Source organism: Manis javanica, chromosome 12, assembly GCF_040802235.1.
Source record: "Manis javanica isolate MJ-LG chromosome 12, MJ_LKY, whole genome shotgun sequence".
NCBI classification, from domain to species: domain Eukaryota; kingdom Metazoa; phylum Chordata; class Mammalia; order Pholidota; family Manidae; genus Manis; species Manis javanica.
The window spans coordinates 105,701,249-105,716,814 of record NC_133167.1 but is presented as its reverse complement, the minus strand read 5'-3'; the positions used below and the strand labels follow the sequence as shown (position 1 = coordinate 105,716,814).

The 15,566-nt window shown below is 37.1% G+C and overlaps 1 protein-coding gene and 1 long non-coding RNA gene across 7 annotated transcripts in view; one reads left to right on the top strand and one right to left on the bottom strand.

The window, feature by feature from the left end:
• Positions 1 to 14,794, top strand: part of NEIL3 (nei like DNA glycosylase 3) — a 750,694-nt gene extending 735,900 nt beyond the window's left edge. For all 5 annotated transcript variants that reach the window (XR_012124054.1, XR_012124056.1, XR_012124055.1 and 2 more), the window contains one exon: positions 13,184 to 14,794. The gene's annotated coding sequence lies outside the window, so the exon portion shown is untranslated. The remainder of the gene's footprint in view (positions 1 to 13,183) is intronic.
• The window catches only part of LOC108390737 (uncharacterized), a 118,545-nt gene that overhangs the window by 49,816 nt on the left and 53,163 nt on the right, over positions 1 to 15,566 (bottom strand). The gene's annotated exons all lie outside the window — the stretch shown is intronic.

The following is a 15,566-nucleotide window of genomic DNA, read 5'->3' as shown; positions in this document are numbered from 1 at the left end:
TAAGTATAAGGCTTTAATGTGAGAGTGTGTCTAACACAGATGAGCAACAGTGAAAAAAAATACTGGTCTGATTGGAAAAGTAAAGGAAGATGTAGTAAATGAAGCCAGACATGTAATGAGGTGAACAGAGGGGAAGACGGTAGTGGAGGAAGCTCCTGAGCTAAGGACACACTAAGATAGCGACTAGGTACAGAGCAACCCCCTCTGGGAAGGTCCAGAGAGTGCAGAGAGGAGACCTGTACCGAGACACCCCATAAAGTGTCAACAGTTAAGATAAAATGCTATAAGGAGATCCAGATAAGAATATCATCTGATTTTTAAGAAATTTGCAGGCCAGAGGCAGTGGCAGAATATATTCAAACTGGTAAAAAGCAAGCATATTGTAAAGGTAGTAGACTGAGCATTTATAAAGCTAGTATGAACATTAAATACAAAAGTAGTAAAATCAACTATATGTACAATAATCACTTGTATGGGATATATAAAATAAAAAGATGTAAATATGTCAAATCAGAAAACATGGGGGGGCGAGTAATAATGTAGTGCTTTTAGGATGTGTTTGAACTTAAGCAACTACCAAGTATATAGACATACACACAGGAGGCTATGAATGAACCTCATGGCAGCCACCAACCAAGAACCTGTAGTACATACACAAAAAATAAAGAGGAAAGAATCCAATATAACACTAAAGAAACTCATCAAATCATAAAGGAAGTAACCGAGAACTACAGAAACAACACAAACAGGCAGTAAGTATACACCTATTAATAATTACTTTAAATGTAAATAAACTAAGTTCTCCATTCAAAGAGCTTACAGTGGCAGAATAGATTAAAAAAGAAAAAAAACCAGCCCCACACAGCCAAAGACTTGCCGAAAGTGGGGGTGGAGGAGAGTTTCTCCATGCAAATGGGAATAGAAGGCTGTGGTAGCAAAACTTCTACCAGATAAACTACTTCTAAACAATGACCATATCAAGGGACAAATCCAACATGAGGATGAGGATGTGACAATTGCACATATCTATGCACTCAACATAGGAGTACTGAAATACATAAAGCAAATATTAACAGACATGAAGGGAGAAATTGACAGTTAATGTGATAATATTGAAGGTCTTTAACACCTCACTTGCATCAGTGGATAGATGACCAAAGTCAATGAAGAAACAGTGGCTTTGAACAACACATTGCATAGATGGACTTAACAGATATATACAGAACATTATATCCAAATATAGCAGAATGCATTTTCTAGTGAACATATAACACTCCCCAGCCTAGATCACGTTAGGCCACAAAGCCAGTCTCAGTAAATTGACGACTGAAATCATATCAAGCATCTTTTCTGTCCACAGTGGTATGAAACTATAACTCAAGTTACAAGAAAAAAATAGGGAAAAATGAAACTATACGGAGGCTAAAAGACCAGTGGGTCTTAACTAAATAATCATAAGGTCAAGGAAGAAATCAAAAAATAATTTGAGACAAATTAAAATGGAAACACAACAGTTGAAATGCTGGGATGCAGCCTAAGTAGTTCTAAGGGAGAAGTTTACAGTCATACATTCCTACCCCAACAAAGAAAAAAAGTCTCAAACAATCTAATTCAATACCCAAAGGAACTAGAAAAAAGAAAAAAGTTAGAAGGAAGGAAATAATACTAATAAAAAATAGTAAATATGCAGTGGATCTGAATACACCTTTTTCCAGAGAAGACTTTAAGATGACCACCTGACACAGGAAAATATGCCCAATATCACTAACATCAAGGAAATGCAAATCAGAATGACATAGCTATCACGGCACATCTGTCGGAATGGCTAATATCAGAAAGACAAGAAGCAACAAGTGTTGGAAAGGATGTGAAAAAGCACTCGTTTACTCTTGGAATGTACATTGGTGCAGCCTTTATGTAAGACAGAATGGCTGTTCCTCAAAAAATTAATAGAAATACCATGCAGCCCATCAGTTGTAGGTATTTATCCAATGAAAATTATATATATATATACACATACACATCCCTGTGCTTATTGCTAGCATTATTTACCATAGCCAAAATCCAGAAGTATTCATTGTAGGAGAATAAAAAAGAGGTCCTAAAATATCACTCAGCCAAAACAAGGATGAAATCTTGCCATTTGTGATCATTTGTGATAACATGGATGGACCTAGGGGTTAATATGCTAATAAGTAAAGTAATTCAGACAGAGGAAGACACATACTGTGTGATTTCACTTACATGTGGAATATAAAATTGACAAGCAAAACAGAAACTGACTCAAAACAAACTAAGAGAACTTCTGGTTGCCAGCCAGAAGTGAGGGGGCATGGGGATGGGCAAAATAGATATTTGTATATCTTAACCCTCTTCACCTAATTATAAAATGAGTAAGTCATGGGGATGTAAAGTACAGCATAGAAAATACAGTAATAAATATAGTAATCATAGTAATATTATAATCTTTATATGGTGACAGATGATAACTACCTTTACTGTATTTCTTAATGTATATAAATATTGAATCGTTATATAGTACACCTGAAACTAATACAAAACTGCATGTTAATTATATTAAAGCACATATACACAAACATACACAGGAAATTTGACCAATTATTTATGTGGTGACCCAAGTCTAACCAAGACTCTGAGAGGCAATTAGCCTTATTTTATGTCTCCTATTGCTGAAGAAAGTGCAGAGGCGCAAGCTGGAGTGGGGGGTTCACCACTGGTTCCGGAGCAGACACACCTGCACTCGAATCCTAATCCAACCACTGCCCACTGACAGCCTCGGAAGCTCGGTCACCGCACTGGCAGGTGTGTGATCCTAAGTATCAAAAATGGCCCCAAATGCTGGTCCCCAGACTAGTGCTCATCTGTGAAGAACGTTTTGCCAGTTTATGTAGAAGTAGCAATGATTTTAAAAGTACACAGTGGAAGAGGTGGATCGTGTAGTAAGGGTTTTGTAGAGTTAAATTTAAATACTTTTTTTAAAGAAATTGTCCTCCCTTGTGCATGTCATAAAAACATATTTTCACTTACAAAGTAATGATCATAGTTTTAAAAATAGTTTTACATGGCAAAATGAAAGTTGGTGAGCCTAACAAAAAAGAAATGTAGTGAAGTAATTTGTGTAATAAATTTGAATTTCATATATATATATGCATATATATATATACACACACATATATATTCCATATAGAGAGTAATATATATATTTCATAAATATAGAAATATATATAAATGCCCTAATGGCAACAGGAAGCCCTGCAGGTTTCTAAGAAGGGTGAAGTGACAGAACTCACAATAGAAGAGGATCATTGTAGCAGGTCTGGGAAGCAGGGGGCTGCATGCAGTGTAGTGGAGGAGGGGTCATCTTGGTTCAGACCAGGATTGTAGAAATGAGAACAAGAACAGGTTGGGTCTGACATTTTTTTCAGAGCAAATCCTAGAGAATTTCACACAGTTCCTGTACAGTATGAAGGAAAGAAATGACAGCGGAGTCCACTCCTGTGTCCTGACGTCCTGGGAATACGATCAGTACCAGGGGAGGGAAGCAGGCACTGTGTGTCCTGAGTGTGCCCATTAGACCCCTGCCTGAAGACCAGAAGCAGTTTGGGGCCCGGGTTTGGAGTGATCACTTGGAGGGAATTAACACCTTGGGGCAGGAAGCTCCTACTGAGGGTTTAGTAAAAGCAGGGGATAGAGGCTTGGAAAGGTCTGATTCATGACATCGTAAGGCCAGGGGACGATGTGGAATCAGGGAAGGGAACAGGAGCAGAGTAAGAGGAGAACAGAGAGAGACAGCCTATCTGCCTGTTTAAGGGAAAATGACAGGAAGGAGGGGATTGGAGGCAGTGTGCTTACTTCCAAGGGCCTAGTCCAAAGGAGATCCGAGTAACTGGAATGTAGCCATCAGAGAAAATGCCCCCCACACCCTGCACCCCCATCTTCCTGTTCACCTGTCCTGGTGAGTCAGAGGTGGCCTGCCCTCACTGCTGTCTGTGAACCCCGGGCCCTGCTGGTTTACTCTAGTCTTTATGTTGCGAGCAAATCTGTGGGCCTTTAAGCAGATTCGGTCACAAAAGCCTTAAGACAACAGCAATGTTTTGAGTAAAAATCTTTCCTGTAAAATCAGCTAGAAATCTTCCCTGTAAAGTCAGCAACAATGAACCCATCCACACGTTAGAAACAAGTTTTCCCCTATCACTAAGGAGCGCATTTAGTGAACTCCTAGGTTAGAGCTAGGGGTTAAGTTACCTTGCAACATTTGCATTTCTAAGTTAGAGTTAGTGGTTAGGCTACCTCACAGCATGTGCCTTTTCTGTCCTTTGTTAAGCAAGAAACACCCTCTGCCCCAGGGGAGTGCCCCTCCTTTGAAGCCTCCCTCTCTAGGGCCCCCGCCCCCAAAATGGCGAACTCCCCGCTTCTCTTCTGGGTCCTCCGTTCCTGCCGGCGCCAACCAAGACCCAGTCACCCCTCTACACCTCCCCACCGGCGCCACCTAAGGTCCAATTATCTCCTGACCCACCCCTTACTTGCTAACCTGTATAAATTGAGCCTGCAAACAATAAACTGTACCAGCTTGATCAGACATCCTGTCTTGCTGGTCGTTCTTTGTGTCCCTTGCCCCATTCTTTTTTTTTTTCAATTCTCTCCTCCAGGTCGTCAACCCCCATTGATAGTCCTGCAGGTCGGGACACTTTACACACATGTGTTGAACCACTCAGCACATATGAAGCAGACAATAACTTCCTGTCTTTCCCGGCTCACTCTGAAGGCATTCCCTCTAGGGATTAGGTTGGGCATATCTGTGCAATTCCTTCTTCAGCCACTTTGATAAAAAGTCATTACAAAATATTTTAAACTTAAATTACAAACTATATCTGTCTCATGATTAAAAAAAGAGTTGTTATTCTGAAACTAATTTCCAACCTATTTATCTGTTATATTATTTAGTGAATCACCTTTTCAAATTAGAATTTTAGCTAAAGGTGACAGGAAAACAGTTTGGCCATTTACTTCACAAGAATAACAGAAATATTAGGTATTGTGCATATTATCATAAATATTTAACCAGAACATCTACTATTTAAAAAATTTAAACCAGATTGGAAGAGATGGCATTTTAAAAATAATCTAAAATAGCCACTTTTTTTTCATTATTTCCAAATATATTATGTGATAAATTCCAATACACATTTTCCACCAAGTTAATTTAAGACCCAATTAAACAGTTCTCCTATTCCCAGTTGGGGTGCATATTTAAATCCCCAGTGTCCCAACCAAGATTTCACAAAGCTTATCCTCACCATCTTCTTTAAGTTATATATTGTACCATTTCTAAGACTCTTCTTTCAGTGAAAGTTGTGCCTTATATATTTAAATATCTGTCAAGGGATAATAAAGATCAGGGCCCTCTTCAAAAGGTGAAATATTTTACCTCATAGTCTATTGTCATTTCATTAAAAAAGAAAGTCATGTTGGAGGTGGAGCCAAGATGGTGGCATGAGTGGAGCAGCAGAAATCTCCTCCCCAAATCACATATATTTATGAAAATATAACAAAGACAACTCTTCCTAGAATAGAGACCAGAGGACACAGGACAACATCCACACCTGCGCGAACCCAGCACCTCGCGAAGGGGCAGCCCAAGCCAGGTCACGCCCACAGCCACAGTGGAGATAAACGCCATAGCAGCCGGGCAGGAAGCAGAAGCCACTAGAGGTCGCTGTTCTCCCAGGAGAGGAAGGCCACAAACCAACAAGAAGGGAAGCTCTTCCAGCGGTCACTCGTACCAGCTCTGCAAACTATCTCTATCACCATGAAAAGGCAAAACTACAGGCAGACAAAGATCACAGAGACAACACCTGAGAAAGAGACAGACCTAACCAGTCTTCCTGAAAAAGAATTCAAAATAAAAATCGTAAACATGCTGACGGAGATGCAGAGAAATATGCAAGAGCAATGGGATGAAGTCTGGAGGGAGATCACAAATGCCTAGGGGGCCTAACTGGTTTTCTTGGATTCACTGGAGATGGCTGGTAATTGTAGGTCTGCCTTTGTTATGTAGCTGTATTCCTATTATGTTAATGAGTGCACACAAGTTAATTAGTAGTTAAAAACCTATACATGCTTATGTTACTCTACAAGAAGATATGTCAAAGAAATAATCTTCCCATGTTTTCTTCCACCTGCTACTTCTATAGCTTTTCTTCTTCCTTCCTAATTACAACCCTTAAGTAGAATTCGTGCCTCATATCGAAATTACCAAGTATCATAATTCTTCCAAGTGAAAAGATACCTCGAGACAAGTGCTGGGCATAGAAGCCACAGGGCATAAATCTGCAAAGAAGTAAAAAGCTAACCTTTTCAAACAATATGGCTTCTCTCTCACTTACCAACTTTACATCTCCCTGTATGGCCCCGGAAGATGACTGGTTAGCCAGAGACGGGTAAGATTCCTCAAGGGAGGAACAACCTAAGACAGGCATAGTCACAGGGGGGCCATCAGGTGAGAAATTGAGGATCAACAGTGGTGAGGCTTAGAACCTCACCGCCCCCCCCACCCACCCCCGTTTTGAGAGAAATCTTCTGCATCCGTGGATGTTTTGCTGCCCTTGTCTAGCTTGGATTAATACTTAGTCCATAGGCACACACCTGATCATCTACATTTGCCCTCTTACAACACTAAACTATGTTTTCTACCTTTATCTTGCATTTACCTACCACTTCAGCATTTTATTAAAAATAATAATAATAATAGTAAGGGAGAAATGTGGGATTCACATATAAATCAAGTATAAAAATCACATGTAAATCAAGTATAAAAATCAAACGAATATTCATATCTGACCTGATTGTTTATAGTTCATGATGCGTGATCAAAACCAAAAGTTTCTATGATGACTGCCCTTGCACTGTTCACCATCTAAGAAATTATTCACTATGTAAGAATTTGTTCGTTATGCTTCAGAAGATTGGAGACTGTTGAGAATTAGGCTTGGGGTTGATTAATGATTGTGCATTGAGTCCTCTATAGAGAATTTTATTGTTGTTAACCATTTGATCAATAACTATGAGAGATGCCCTCTCAAAAAAAATAATAATAAAAAAAAACAAAGAAAGTCATGTTGATTATTACTTTGGACATATCCAAAAATATAAGTAATACACCCTCAGAAAACAAGCTACTCCTATTATTTGATAGGTATAGTTGCAGTAAGAATGGCTATATGAAACTTTACACATTTGTATAGTTTTCTCCAGTACTGATGGGATGGGTGCAGTCAGAACAACAACAGTCAGTCCATGAGCTGGAAGTTACAACTAAAACTACCAGTCTAGTCACATATTCCCCTGCTGCCAGCAGTCTTTTAACATATTCCCAGATTCATATATAAAATACCAGCATTGTGATTTTTTAAATATGGTAATCAAGCTACTAATTAGTAGCAATTAACCCAGACTCCACCTACAAAATGAAGTCTAGCACTGCAGCTCACTTTAGAGGTTTAAGCATCTGGTTAAAAAGAGCCTTGAGCTACTTCGTCCTGCTGCTGTGTTAATTGCAAGTTGGTTGATTGAAAAAACAACTTGGAAAAGAGAATCCCTTCTTTTAAAAAGAAAATCATTTATCCTGACAATCACCACTACTGAAATATCTGTCTATGCCTTTATGACAGTAATGTTTTTAAATATACACATAGACAGAGATACACAGTTACACAAAAAGTTCACATTTCTCCTAAGCTTTATGTCCTACAGTAGGACTAACAGAGAAGAGTGGGGAAAAAGGAAAGCAACACTTGAAGTTACTCTCACATATTCACCTCAGAGTATTTTATTCAGAATATTCTATACATATGAATCTCTATGTCACACTCATAGAAAGAGATACACAGATATCACTATTAGTGGTTGGACTCTGATAATTTTTTCTTTTCAACGTTGTAATGTACAGCAGAATAACCCTAGCACAATTCTCACTTTTAAAGGTAGATTTTCCAATATCGATACACAAAGTACATATATACATACATTTCAAATGCAATTATTGTATTTCTGTAAATCTTGTTTTATCTGATGTGCCTTCTAAATGTTGTTCAATCATAAAGTTGACAAGTCTTTATAATGATTACAATTAATCCTAATATTAAGTATATTATATTTATCAGTTAAATCTATGTGTCATAGTGGAATGACACCCACCAAATAGTCATAAAGGAAGTTTGGCCAGTCTGTTTAAAAAAGGAAAAAAAAAAGAAGATTCTTAGGAAGTACAGATAAATGAATCAAACTTAGTTCCATAAATTAACATACCGCAGATTAATAATAACTTTTAAATATTAATTTACAAAATGACATCTATTGAAATTCATTGCAGAGGAAAGTATATAAAAACCATGGAAATAAAAAGCATGATTTTGATATGTATAGAATATCAAAAGAATATTTACTACTACTCTGCTTACTATTGTGATTAAGGAAACTCTATAATGTCTTATAATCTCTACAATTCTTTAATATCAGTAATATAAGCAGATATTCAAAGATGCTAATCTATTTGTTCAAATTCACACAAATGAAGGATAAATTTTTTTTACTTTTTTTGTAGTTTTTGTTTTTCACATTAACAAAAATTTACAAATATGACAATTCCATGTGTCTTTTCAATCTGTGGGTTCAGATACAATGCTTAGTTGTGAATAATTTTAGGGAAATAATTTAGAGAAGGAAAAAAATAGGACAACTTATTGTAATACAAAACTGTGCAGACAGGCTCATGTAACTATTCTGCCAGGTTCATAAAACTGTTCTCTAGAAATCTGGGCTTTAAGGATTTAGGTGCAGGTTTTCAATACTAACTCTGCCACTTTCCTGCTTCTTGTCCTTACAGCATCTACTGAATGTTTCTGTAGGTAACTACATTTATCTAAAGACTAGGACAGTATTACTACTATTTCATAACAATAAGATACTATTTGCCTTTTGTCCTTGTTGATATCTGCTGCTTGCACCCCCAGAACAAACACATCACCAAACCATACTCATAGCCATGGGACCCTTCACAGCTTCTTACAAATTCACGGCATAGTGAAAATAATATACCGTAATACTGATGATAATAATGAATTGCAATTTCACTTACTGTTTTTAATAAAGTAATAAAAATCATGAATTTTATGAAGTCTTGACTACTGAGTAATTTTTATTCTGTATGACAACTGGGGAAGAAGTAAACAGCATTTCACCATACACAAAAATAAACTCAAAATGGGTTGAAGCCTTAAATGGAAAACCTGAAACCATAAAACTCCTAAATGAATACAGGCAGTAAAGTCGTGGACCTTCAGAGCAGGAGTTTTGAGATCTGTCTTGTCAGGCAAAGAAAACCAACTAAAACAACTGGGAATACGTCAGACTAAAGCTTCTGTACAGAGGGCACCATCAACAGAATAGCAAGTGATACATCCAATAAGGCGTTGATACCCAAAATATGTAAAGAACTCACACAACTCATTAATAAAAAACAAAACCCAATTTAAAAAATGGGCAAAGGGCCTGATTAGATATTTTTCTAAAGAAGACATGCAGACATGAAAAGATGCTCAGCGTCACTGGTCATCAGGGAAACACAGATCAAAGCCACAGTGAGATATCACACCTGTTAGGATGGCTAGTATCAAACACAAGGAACAACGAGCCCTGGAGAGGATGTGGAGGAAAGGGAGCCCTAGTGTACATCGTTGTTGGGAATGCAGGTGCAGGCAGCCACACGGAAATAGTGAATCAAACTGAGTCCCAAATACCATTAAAGCGGTATTAAAAATGGAATTTAGAAAAATTAAAAATATAACTACCATACAATCCAGGAATTCCAATTTTAGGTATTTATCCAAAGAAAACAAAAACAGCAATTCAAAAACATACATTGCACCATTATGTTCACTGCAGCATTATTTACAACAGCCAAGACACAGAGGCAGCCTGAGTTTCCATTATTGAATAAATAGGTAAAAATGATACATACACACGGGAGCATTACTCAGCCACAAAAAAAGAACAGTATCTTGCCATTTCTGATGACTTAAGTGGACTAAATGTATTACGCCAAGTTAAACATGTCAGAGAAATACAAATACCATATAATTTCACTTCTTATATGTAGAATCTAAAATAGAAAACAATTGAACAAACAAAACGGAAACCACTTCACAGATAGAGAGAACAAACCAGTGGTTGTCAGAGGGCGAGCGTGGGAGTATCGGTGAACTAGGTGAAAGGTACAAACTTCCCGTTTCTATCAGAGTGTCACAGGGAGGTGACCCACAGCACAGGGAATATAGTCGGTAACCGCGTGTGGTGAACGAAGTGGCTAGACAATCGTGGTGATCATTTCACAATGTGTAAAAATATTGACTCATTAACTTATACACCTTAAATTAATATATCAATTATAATTCAAAAAGCACAATTAAATTTTTCTAATGAAATTGGTGTTTGTACTAACAGATGTGAATTTAAAAATTTTTCATAATGAAATGTGCTAAAATTTGAATACATAAAGGAAACTGACACATTTTCAATTTTTAAAAGAATAATTCTATGAATATTATGCACAAAGATATATTTAAAATGTTAAACCAATCAGTGGGTTTTAATGTCATAGTGTAGAAAAGTTCATTGATAAAATTTCTGACTCCAGATTGGTTGCACCTCACTTCAACTACCAGGTGTTAATTTCTGGACTAATATGAAAGAAAATTATCCACAGTTACCCAACACTCTATTGAAATCCCTACGTTTACTAAATAATTATTTGCAAAAATTTTTCTTTTTATGTATTAGCCAACTTACTAATGCAGAAGCATGTATTATTTACCCCAAAATTTTCCCATTAATTAAGAAATGAAAGTTCTCAAAAAAATATCGTATGATTTCACTTTTATGTGGAATCTAAAGAATGAAACATACAAAACGACAAAACAGAAATAGCCATAGATGCACACCGCAGCCCAGTAGTCGCCAGAGAGGAGGAAGAGGGAGGGATGGGTAAAACAGGGAAAGGAGTTTAAAGGTGCCGACTTCCAGTCGTAAACTCAGTAAGACATGGGGAGTCAGTGCAGAGCATAGGTCAGTTACACAGTTAATAATGTGCCAACTTTGTGTGGTGACCGATGGTAACTAGATTTACCCTCGTAGGCACTCATATATATATAGATAGATATTGAATCACTATGTTGTACATTTGAAATTAATATTGCATGTCAACTACAATAAAATTAAAAAAATAAAGTTGCAACTCATGCTAAGTAAATCAAGTCTTGGGCCCGTGCAGAAGGTGTTTCTGACCCCGAAGGGAGAATGTGGTCCGTGTTGAGCCCACCCCGGCCACTGCAGCAGCACTGTCCACCTGCCTCCCCGGGGAATGAGTGGCTTTGATTCATGGCCAGCACTGATGGACAGATCTGCCTTAGACTAAACACACAGCCAAACTAACTACGGATCGAACACCCGAGACTGAGCCGCAGTGTAAGCCATGGCCCTTACGCGGTTATGAGGCGTCCAGGGAGGATCACTAGTTGTGCCCAGTCACCACTCTGATGGGGCAGCTTTATAACGGTGGAGGCTGTGAACCTGTCGGGGCAGAGGGTATGCAAAAAATCTTGTACCATTCTCCTCAATTTTTCTGTGAGTGTTAAACTGATCTTTAAAAAATAGTCTTAATTTTTTTAAATCTAAAAATAATGGCGAATCATAAAGAATGAAAAAGAAAGTTTCTCAGAGTTTGATTTTTAATATACTGAAAAGATATTACAAGTGAAAAAAGGCAAATATTTGATATAATAAAAATGTTATAAATAGACATTTATGTGTTCCCATTCTATCAGCTTCCCTCGACTTTGCCCACTGTTACATATGTTTTCAAATGTGTGCAGTAAGATAGAAAATGACTTCTCTTACCCTAAACAATGCAAAAGCCTTTGACTAACAGCCCTAAGTGTTTACCCTCAGACTTTCTTAAGCCTCGAAGGTCATGCTGATAAATTACTTTAAGAGAAAAAGCTACGTAATTTAACGAATACGAATATGAAACAGTGAAGCAGTGTATCATACAAAAAGGACCTTTCTGTCAGGGTGTCCTATCATTGGTGATGTTAACACCAATAATTTGATTAGACATTGTCCACCAAGTTTTTTCCCTTGTAATTTTGTGTAATTGCTAATTGGGGAGAAATGATGTGACATTTTTATGTAAGTATTCTATTCTCTTTCAGCCTTTCAAACAATAACTTTAAAAAACTTGTAAGATTCTTTTCTGAACCAAATCTTTTTCTTTTTCTTTTTTTTTTTTTGAAAGTTGTGTAGTGGTCATTTGCTGACCTTATTATTCCCCCTGTGCTTACTGGAGTTCTGCTGGAAGAAAGGAATTTGGTTTCCTCCTCGTCTTGATCCTTTCCTTGTTTATTATCTGATGGGCAAACAGTTTGGAACGTTCCCTGGGCTGCTGGGTCATTACTATCATTTTGCTTTCATCTTTGGGTTGCACTACATTGGCACAGGGAAGGCTATTCAAAATGGCTCTGCACCACTTTTGACACACTTTAAAACAAAAACACTTGCTTACTTTCTGGCATATCCAGACTCATTTCTACTTACCCTATTTCAGTGCTGGAAATAGTCATTTCCCCAGAGCCTTCATCATTCTTACTGGGGACTGCTTGTTAGGGCCCAGGGGTGTGAGCTGGGTGTACTTTGTTACTGGAGTGTCTTTGCTTCCAGGCCATTTAAATGGAAAGGACTAGCAAAAAAAACATCATTTCGTGACACAGCCACACACACACACACACACACACACACACACACACACACACACACAATCAATTATATACGTACTAAAATTGTATTAAGTATGCATAATTATATTTACAATTAAGACATAGTCCATTTTTATTTTACATAATTTCAGCATATAAAATTTTAATATATAAACTCATCACTTCACCCTGATCCGTCTCATTCCTACCCAACATTGCAGGTTGGCCTTCTTCGCACCACCCTCCCTCTCTTAGTATTTCCCCTTTTACAGCATAAAAAGCTGCCTCCCAACAATATCAATCTTCAAAATATTTTTGTTTTTTCAGTCTCCTGACAATAAACCGTGTGTTTTCAGAATTGTCACCGTGACCAGCAAGTCGGGAAGCTGCCAGAGGAGCCCTGGTACGCAGTAACCCTGCCCTCACCTACGCATCCCTCCGGGGGAAGGACCGTCTCCTCCTGCCCGAGAGGCAGCGACCTGCCCACACCTGCAGCCGTGGGAGGCCGCCGGGGCCCCGGACTGCTGCCCTCCTCCCGGGAACTGTGTCCGAAACACCCCTCCCCGGCTGCCTCCCACTAGCCGGGAAAAGCTAGCCGCCTTTTTTGTCTCGCCACAGCGCGCCTGTCCTGCACTGCACTTCGCTCTGCTATGCTTGAAGACTCATCTTTGTTTAATTAAATTACCATTTGTTTTATTTAAGGTTGATGCTAACCATTATCCATATGTACGCACACACACTGCACTCCTACAAGATGAGTTGACAGGGATTTTTGTTTGTATGTTTGTTTTTAATCAAAGGATATATAGCCATTTATGTTTTCTAAATTACCTGTATTTTCTTTATTCGTTTTCTATCATTCTGAGTGATCGTGGTAGTCATGTGAGACACAGCTAAGGTTCATTTCTGGCTTTTCTTTGACTTTTAGTTGCATTTCCCCATCCTTGTTGAATTAATATTTTTGGACCTGTATAACTGCATCTTCTAAAGTTCTAAACTATGCAAAACGCTATAGTCACAGACGTGTCCCCCCTCTTGTCTCTTTTTTTCTTATGATTGAGTATAAGAGTCCTGCATAAATACTGGACACAAGTCCTTTAGAGACATGCTTTTGCAGATATATTCTCCCGAGTGTACAGCAATAGACAATAGATATGAGAGTCTTGGAAATATGTGTTGTTATTTTCATAACATCTGACTGAAGAGACAATTTCCTTTTATGTAAAAATTTTATGTCAAGTGCAATATCTCATTTTTAGAAATTTTAGGTTTCATCTGCTGTATCCTAAGAATTCTTTCTCAACCACATTATAAATATTTTTCCAGTGTTTTCTTTAAAATGTTTACATGTTTGCCTTTAAATTTACACCAGTATTTATTTTTCATTGATTTTTTAAAATATGGTGCCTGTGGTTTTCCGTTCCTCTAGTACAGTTTGTTTAAAATACTACCCTGTGCTATTGAATTACCTTTGCACCTTTGTCAAAAAGCAATTGACTACATGCATAGGACTATTTCACTGTAATTTATGCTTATGTTTATTCTGATAATATCCCACTCTATTGATTATTGTTGCTTAAATGTAAATTTTGAACTCTAGTGTGAATCCTTGGTTTTATAATTTTTTCAAAACTTTGGTCCATTGCTCTTCTGTATGTATTTTATATCAATTGACAAGATTTACTAGAATCATGCTGGGATTTTTATTGGGATCACAGTGAATTTCTAGATGAATTTTGGGAGATTGACATGCTAACAGTATCAAGTCTTTCAATTCATGAATGTAGCTATCTATTTATTTAGATATTGTTTAGTTTCTCTTATTGATGTTAGAGCTCAACATATAAATCTGAGACATTTTAATTTATAATTATGTCTTTTGATGTAATTGCAAACAATATTGGATTTTAATTTTCAAATGCAATTAATTGTATTGTAACAAGAAATAAAATTGAGTTTTGTTTATGGCCTTGTATCTCGCAACTTTGCTAAACTGGCCTCATTCCCCCTGGCATTCAAAGAAATAACAGAACTCAAGTAACTCAAGTTCTGTTCTTTGCCTGTACTACACATGTGCTCTCACTACTTTGAATGTGGTTTTTACAGTCAGGAATATCTAGCATAGGGTTGAAGACACAAATTTTGTCCAAAATAAACTGGAATGGTACAAATCTAATCAACTTTTATATATTTACATTATATCACATTATATTACATTATGTAATATAGTGTAGATTCTCATCTCAAGGAATGAATAAACTCAAAAATTAGTTAAAAATATGTAATGGGTTAGAGAAACAAGTGTATGTGGTTGAAAAAATTAACACCTACTATAAATACAGACTGGGAAAATTTTTTAAATCGAATTTCTTCTTATACTGATGACAGATCCTGTATCTATACACAAGTGACTTATTAATCAAAGATTTCTCATGTTTTATTTTGTCTGTAAACAGTAATTGGTTTTAAATTTGAATATGAATAAGTTACTTTCATCACAAAGCACTAAATCCATTTCACAGTAATGTGTACCTCCAGGGCATTAAAGTATATAATGCAGGTGGCATATTTGTAGCCCAGTGGGTTCTATTTATTAATGAATTTGGCACCAACTGCATGTTTATTTTTCATAAAATTCGCTCATGAAAAGCACGGACACCACCAATGTTAAATAAATCATATACTTCTTATATACCAAGAAAGCCAATATTCTCACATATAAATGGTACTGCCAAATAC